Raw genomic sequence first — 8476 nt, 5'->3', positions numbered from 1 at the left:
TGTCGTAGGTAGCCTCAACTTGTCCACCATCACCTTCGAGACAATGTTCTTGTAATTGCTAGTTTATGATTACATCACATACCTTGCCATTGACGGTACACCGCGTAAGGAATATATTGTACTAATGTGATGCACCTCCTTCCTTGGAGTGTAGAATAATCGCCTCACGACTATGGATTTGCCATGATCCTTGACCAACCATTCTTCATCACTAGCTCTTTCCTCAGCGACTTGTTTATCTTCATTAAATACATATCCTTCTTCCACTGCCTCACCTTCAGTGCCCACTTCGTTAATGACCAAGTGGGCTGTGGGACGTTGATGACAGGTGTTTAACAAGTGGTCTGGTTGGCCACAATGGTAACAAACGTTCAGCCTTGGTCAACCATAAGGATTTGGAATCCTACTCGGACCCACTGTTGTGGGTGTTGCACATTGAGGCCTAGATGGATCGCTCATGTGTCATGGTTTGTGGTTGAAGGAGGTTGATGATACCCTCTTATTGGTTCCTTTTCTTTGGCCAATGCTAAATCCTACGTGGGACCTGTTATTGGGGACCGAGTCAAAGGATACGACCGAGTAGGAACTCTTGCAAGCTGTGTGTCTGCCCTACTGGCTGATTGAACCGCTTCATCCATGGTCCTGACAGGGTGCATCTGAACTTGGTTTTGAATTATTGGCCATAAACCGCCTATGAACCGTGCTACCTTCTGCGATTTGATCTCCGACAAATCATTTCATGTTGTCAACCGCTTGAATTCTTCAGTGTAATATGTGACAGTTTAATTCCCCCGCCGACAATTTTGGTATTTCTGGAACAGTACCTACTCGTACTCACTGGGGAAGAATCGTGTTCGAAGCAGCCATGATCAGATGGGCACCTTGTTCTGTCGGGCACGAGAGAGTTGTAATTGATCCCACCATGCAAAGAACCGGATTTTAATTTAAACGCTACTAATTTCACTTATGTTCTGGCACATTCGTGTAATCAAAATGCCGTTCTACTTCGACTAACCAATCAAGAAAGTCTTCTATATGTAATAAGCTATTAAAACTAGGGAGTTCGGCCTTACCTCGATAGTTTCTTTCAGCACGATCAGTTGATCGTCTCCATGGACTGGTCGTTAGGCAATGAAATCACCGATGTCCTTGTTGCTAGAGCTCAATTCATCTGGGGTAGCCCTACGATTTACCTCCGAAAGTGCTTTATAGAAATAAGGGTTATGTCGTACAACGATTACGAGCAACTAAGTATCACCTTGGGCTCGGGGTGGAATTTGCGCATCCGCAATACGATTGAGAGTCGCTTGTAGCCCTTAAATGGTTAACTGACTCTCCTGGTGGAAAGCTTTCATTCTTCTAAATAAATAACGAATCCCTGTATCACCATCCACAAGATTTTGGTCCATTCTGTCGTTAGTTGCCATCAACCCAAGGAGAGCCTTCCCTTTGATATCAATTGATGCAGGGAGGGACGTGATGATGTCAATCACTGTCTTCCTCAGGGAATAACTACTTTGAATCCATGGAGCTCTCTAGACTCCTCTAAATCCACAAGTGATAAAAAAATAGAAATAATTTCTAATAAATTTGAAATAAATTAATTGATGAAAAAAAATGTAATTACAATCCCTTAAATAATGAGCCTAAACCCAGGACAAATTTTTAGGCTTATACTCCAATTCAAACTCCCTAAAAACATGACTTACTATAAATAGTAAACTTACTATTTATAGATGATCACCATTCCTACTAAACTTCATGGTTTTTGGCCAAAATTGTAAGCGTCCAATTTAGCCTGACCATATTGTTCTCCTAAATTTTCTAAGCCCTTTTCATGTTAGGGACAACTCCTAAAACTTGAAGGATTAAAACTTTTAAAACATGCTATTTATAGCAAAAAGGAAAATAAAATGGACTTTTAATTATCGATCTAATGAAATATCGCAAATCCAGCATAAGTTGGTAAAGTAGCTTCTCTTACCCTAAAATCATGTATGATATGTTGACAAATTCTGCGCCTTCTTTGGTCCATCTTAGCCATGAAAGTGTCTGCGACCCCCTCTACGTGCGTTGTAGAGCTAGCACAGCTTCAGACACGGGCCCTAAATCTCAAACGGGGGAGGGGCGATGCCAAAGCACTTTAATCCATCTATCAGTCTTGCTAGGGTCAAGTCAACCTCAGAGGGTAGTGAGATACCCTCGTCGCATAGGCCCGTCAGGATGTAGACATCGAAGCTGGAAAGTGTGGGTCTAACCTCTGAAGTTCTCTGCCAAGGCAGTCAAGTGTCCCATGTTGGACTGACCCAGGCAGATTTTGAACAAAGCTGCCCAACGGTGTTCGGTTCAAAAATTGAATAAAAATGGACTCTGACTCCTCTTATGCCATTTGTTGCGGATGCCTTTCCTCCTCGCAGTTTGGGAGGCGAGGCGCCTCCTGTAGTAAAGTCTGAAAGATGGGGGCCTTCCTGAGGGATGAAAGCAGAGTCATTCATCCCATCATCAGCTGGAGCAGTCCGTTACCAATTGGTTCGGCTAGTGGAGTGCTGCCACCAACCTTTACCTTGGCGGCCATGATTCTGCAAACCATTCAAATTCGAATGCCCAGGTGAGTGCGTTTGGAATCTCCTCTCTTGTATACTTCTAAAGCTGGTCGGATCATTGGTCATGGCCGAATGTGGAAAAGTGCAAATCCTCAAACCTTATGGAACCAGATCCCACCTTAGGTCAAACCATTGGAAACGTGCCCACATCTCCCCAGTGGCTAGATTCAAGTTTAAGTATGTGGGGCCACTCTCTGTAGGGAAGCCTGAAGGTAACCATTTTTCCAAAGAGTCGGGCCCAAATGGTTTTCAAGATGATGCACATGGCCCATGTTGGCCACTTGAATGGGTTTTGATTCTTTGGCACGAGAGATGGCTTGAACCCATGATTGGCCACATGAATTAATAGGAAAAGAGGTTTTTCTCTATCTCTTTGGAATGTGAATGGGACTCAAATGATCCATATGGCCCACACTTTGCCATGTAAAAAGCAAGGGAAGAGGTGGATTCAAATGTTTAAGTGGGCCCAAGTAGTTCATCCCCTCCATCAAACAAGATTAGCTTGTATTCGGCCACAAGATCAAAAGCCCGAGCGGTTCCAAATAGGTCATGTTGCCCATGATGGACCACACAAAGTACTCATAATGCCACAAATGATGGGCCCAAAATATCCAAACCAATGTTTGGGTGGCCTTGGGGCACCAATATGTCAAAGCCATCCAATGATTACTTGGGCTTATGCAAATGGGGCCCAAAGGCCTTGACCATTCTTCACATTTAAATGGGGCCCAGAGAACCCATGTTCACACCCCAAGTATAGGATTGTGATGTAGTAATAATCTCGGTAAGACCGAGGTCGAATCCATAGGGACTAAACCTTGTACGTATTCTGAAAGTAACTAGAACTAGAACTAGACGAAGATGTAATCTAAATCTAGGAAAATTAAGAGAATAATTGTGAATAAATTAATTAAAAACTAATAAAAATAAAGGTGGGAACTAGGGTGCTAAGGATTCACTTGTAGCAATGAAGAAGCTACCTTGCATTGATTCGAGGACACAACTGAAATCAGAGTCCTATCCTATCCAATTTGCAGGAAAAAATTTGTCAGATCTCTGAACTTCTCATGGATCTAATCATCAATAGATAAGAGTGGTGAAGATTTGGAAGTGATCCCGTCACCTGACCATGCCCAGGAGACTATTGGAAACGACAACGATTTACCAATCTCACAGCCAATCATAAGAGAATTGTGAAAGTTTAGGAAGGATTCCATCACCCAACCATGCCTAGGAGACAATGGTGAACAACAAGGCCTCCTAAGTTCATAATCTCATAATGAAAAGAATATATTCAAAGCTATTGCAGATCTACTGTAATTTGAGTCACAATAAACCATTAAAAAACTAAAAGTATTCCTTAATAATCAAACTAGAATCCATAAGAGTTCAATAACCATGAATCAAAGCAAAGCCACCTTCCTAATCATGTTACAAGCTTCACCTCTTAGCCCTAGATAAAAGGTTTAGCCTGACATGGTTAGGCTAGCTCTCTCAAAAACATAAAGAGAAAAAAAAACCATAAAACAAGAAGGAAAGAAAAGAAGATGGAAGAGGGAAGGACTCGGTCGACCCTCTCTTATGCTCTCGTCCTAGGATCCAAACTCTGATTTCCTTGATGATGCCTCTCCTTTCTCTCTCTCTTTCTTATATAAACATGTAACGTCTTGAAAAAATCCATACAAGGACCTGAATACCACCTCAGGCAGAACCACCTAAGGATCGTATCCTGTCGTTATTTAGGCAGAAATTAATTAAGTACTAAATTAAATAATCAGTGGATTAAGCTCAGGCCACCATTTTCACAAATGAGAAGGCCTAAAATCATTAATACCACTGACTCAACATTACATAAAGACTTAGGAAAAATCCTAAGAGCCGGTTGCTCTCGGGAGTACATTAAAACTTTTTATTAGACTTTGACCACACGTCAAGGATCCAGTGATCATGAAACCATAGGATTATGTCAGTCCTACTTTTCTTGACAACCATCGTAAAAATTAAGCCCAGATAGTGTCCAAAAACGTATAATTTGAGCGCCGAGTGAAGTGTGAGAAACATGAATATCTTTAGAAAACAAAATGAAACTTAAGTGAGTTGGGCCGTTCACTCTCACGCAAAATTGAGGATTTCGGATAGTCAGTTTCTAACTAAAATTCACCCATGGGGAAAGGAAATTTCCCGGCCAATATCCATATAACTGTGGCCCCGATTGGAGAAGTATGACCATTAAACTGACATAGGTCTTCCATGGTCGATCGGCTTATCCGATCGCACCGAAATCGTATCCTGACAAAGATCCATTATTAGGGAACATACCCTATGACGTAGGTGGGTCGTAGGCCTCCCTATCAACCTCGTTTAACAAAAACAGTCGCCAAAGGGGTATAAACTAAGTATACCGAGGCCCCAGCTGAGGCCCTGGGGCCATTTGCATCACTTTTGGGCTTATAAATAGCCCTTATATCACCCCTCCCCTCTCTTATACAAATTTCCTAAAGCCCTAAGGGAGAGAGGAGAGAAAAGAAGAGAAAAGAGAAAAGAGAGAAGAAGGAGTTTGAGGGATTGCTACAGGAATCCTCTCCCACGATTTCACGCACCGAATCACCTCCCCATTTCATTACACGATCTGTTTCGGCTATGATTTTGGGTAAGAAACCCTAACCCTAATATCATTGTAGAGATTCAGATTGATTATTTGTCAAACTACCTAACCTATTACACCATTTAGGTACCCAACGTTCTGTTTTTAGGAACGTAGTGTTTGGACCGGGTACGAATCGAGTATTTCGATGAAAGGTGTGGACTTTAAACATTTAAGTTATGGTTATCAATGCTTTCAATGTCAGCTAATGATTTATACCTGACTTGATTGCTGTCGTATTGTCCTAGATACGTTAATTTCAGTATAATATACATGTATGAACTATGTTGAGCAAAATATGCATTCCATATGTTTGTTGAAATGTTTGAATGAGCATTTGAATATGATTTGTGCTTGCCATAATTGCTGACCTAGGATTAATCATTGTTATATGTATGTTGATCTCTTCGTATAAGGAATTACTAAAATATATGTTGTAACTAACCTAGTCTATGTATTTGGTGAATTATAGTCCAAATGTTTGATGAATTGTCTGAATGAGAAATTTGTTGATGTTTTGTATTTGTTAAGAGTATTAAAATAGGATTCTTTATTACCTTACACATATGTATAGTTTCTTTCATGTAATCACATTTGTCTCTACGAATGCATTGATAAATTGCACGTGTTTGTTAACATGATCAATGTGTTAATGAAATGCTCAAATGAGAAAATTACTTGGATTGTTTGTTAAATGATGAATTGATAATCACATGTGTTTATTTACTGCATCTGAGTAAGATTGGGGCTACAACGTAGCCTAGGAGATTGGTAAAAGTTCTTCGTTCGGGTGGCCGAATTGGCCTCGCCACATTGGGTATACTCGATGAATCCGGGTCGCACGAAGATTGTCGATAGTGGTTAGGCCACGAGGAGGGGTGCTTATGCACTCCATGTCGATCAAGTCAGCGTGTGCCCATACTAATCGAACTTTCCTAACAAAGCAATTGGCCTATTGTGTGTTTACCATGTATGGACACTACTGCTTGAATTTAAGGTACCCCTCACCAATGTAAAGGCCTATTCTAACCATGGTACCACGATCCGCTAAGACTCATGAGCGGGGCATAGTGGTATGGGACACCGTGTTCAAGCTGTCGGCCTACACTGGGGTGACGAGCCTCCCCATAGTGACCAGTGAAAAATCAAGACTTGTGAGTCGAGCATGGTGGTATGGGACACCGTATTCCTGCTGTCGGCCTACGCTGAAGTGACAAGCATCCCGTAGTGACCGCGACTATAACTTACCTATCATATGTGCTTAACTAGGAGTGACTAACCTAGATGGATCCTTCAGTTTGGGTCATTGATATAAAGGGAGGTACCCTAGCTTCCCAAATCTACTGTATGAATAAACTTAACTAAGTTTTCGGCTAACACGCCCATCCATTGCATTGCATTAGTTAGGATGTGCCTTAAATAAGGTGAAGTTTGCACAAGAGGCAGTGATGTCATGCGTGAAATAGGTTGTTGGAGTCGCTTGTGAGGGAGCTTTGATGCGAGGGCATACATTATTACTTGCACTCCATTCCTGCATTAACAAGAGTAGTTAGGAAGTGATTGTTATGATTGCCTTATCATTACTGCTTGATTGACTTAATAACATGTTAACTTTTACCTTATAGTACCATTGAGTTGGCCACTCATTCCTACCTTGGGATGGTGTTTTAAGACACCAACCAGACTCTGGTTTAGATGCGGGTGCTGATGATGTCTATACGACGGAGCAAGACTTGATGGATGAGGAGGAGGAGTTCTCCTATTTTCAGCTCTCGGGCGGGTTTATGTAGACCTCGTGCTAATACGCAGGGATTACAAGGATACTTTTCTTAGTGGACACATTTACTCTTCTGCATTTTGTATATTTTGAAACCATACTTGTACATATTAAACCCGGTTACGTAATCATACTCTGAAGGTTTGTGAGACTCCCACATACTTCAAATATATGTTTTAGACTTTCACTCGCTTAATTTAATTATATCTGGGGAGTATGATATGTTATTTTGGTATAATCTCAATCATGCTTAACTCATTAATATGGACAAAATCGGAACATCATCATCCATATTGCATAAGTGATGTTCTGGATCTCGAGAGTAGAGCTTTGCTCTACCCTCGAAATTCGGGGCATTACAAGTTGGTATCAGAGTGTGATTTGGATTAAACTGGACCTGGGTTATAGGTAACACAACGCACTCTGACTTAGGAAGGGGTCGATGGAATTTAGCAACCATATTAGGATCCCAGCGTTTTGCCGATAAGCGAGACCAAACATTGTAATACAGTTCTTGACGTACACCTTAGGGACTTAACTGGCGTGCATCAACCTATGTCACCTTCAGGCCATCAGTCGACAGGTTTGATTTGTGAGTTGACGAATTCCAAGCTTGAAACAGATCTGAATGGCACGAATACGCACACGTTGGACCCCGAAACGGACCCTATGAGCCAAAGGACCCAAAACACGAAATTTGGCGGGGCCCAGGGGGTCCTACAGGCCAAAACCCATTACCGGGTAGGGCTGACCACCACCCCATGGTGGCGATACCGCCGGTAAAACCCAAGAAGGGGTGGCGGCACTGCCCGATCGGCGGTGCACCACCGGCAAGCCAAGTTGGGAGCGGCGGCACCGCTCGATCGGCGGTGAACTGTTGACCAACCCAGCCGGGCGCGGTGGCACCGAGGCGGTGACGGCGCACCGCCATCCATCCGGCCATATGGGGCCCCTCTCACGTGTGGGACCTCCCATTTAATCCCCTAAGCCTCATTTTCTCCCCATTTCACCCTTTCCTACCCCACCAACACCTCCAAACCCTCCAAATCTCCCTTTCTCTCTCAAATCCCCATTTTCATACACTTAAATCTCTTAACTTCTCTACATCTAACACCCTTCCACCACTATTCCTCTAAAAACTACCCTTTACATCTCTCCATCTCCATTATTCTCACTCATTTGGACACAAAAACCCTCTTTTTGTGTCTCATACCTTAACACTTTCAAATCCACTTTATCCTCAAAGCTTTTCCATCTCAATGGCTCTCTTTGAGATTGTGATCGCCATTTTCACCTTTTCAACGCTCCTTTCCCATATGGGAAAGAAGAGAATGATCACAGATGAGGCCGGGCCTAGCCGTCCAAGCCGATCTAAGAAGAAGGCAAGTGTTAAAACAAGTGCAAGCGCCGAGGCACGTGCGAATGCTGAGTGGAGGTCAAAGTGGGACCTCG

The sequence above is a fragment of the Magnolia sinica genome, chromosome 18 (assembly GCF_029962835.1).
Source record: "Magnolia sinica isolate HGM2019 chromosome 18, MsV1, whole genome shotgun sequence".
Taxonomy (NCBI): domain Eukaryota; kingdom Viridiplantae; phylum Streptophyta; class Magnoliopsida; order Magnoliales; family Magnoliaceae; genus Magnolia; species Magnolia sinica.
This window is presented reverse-complemented; position numbering follows the sequence as displayed.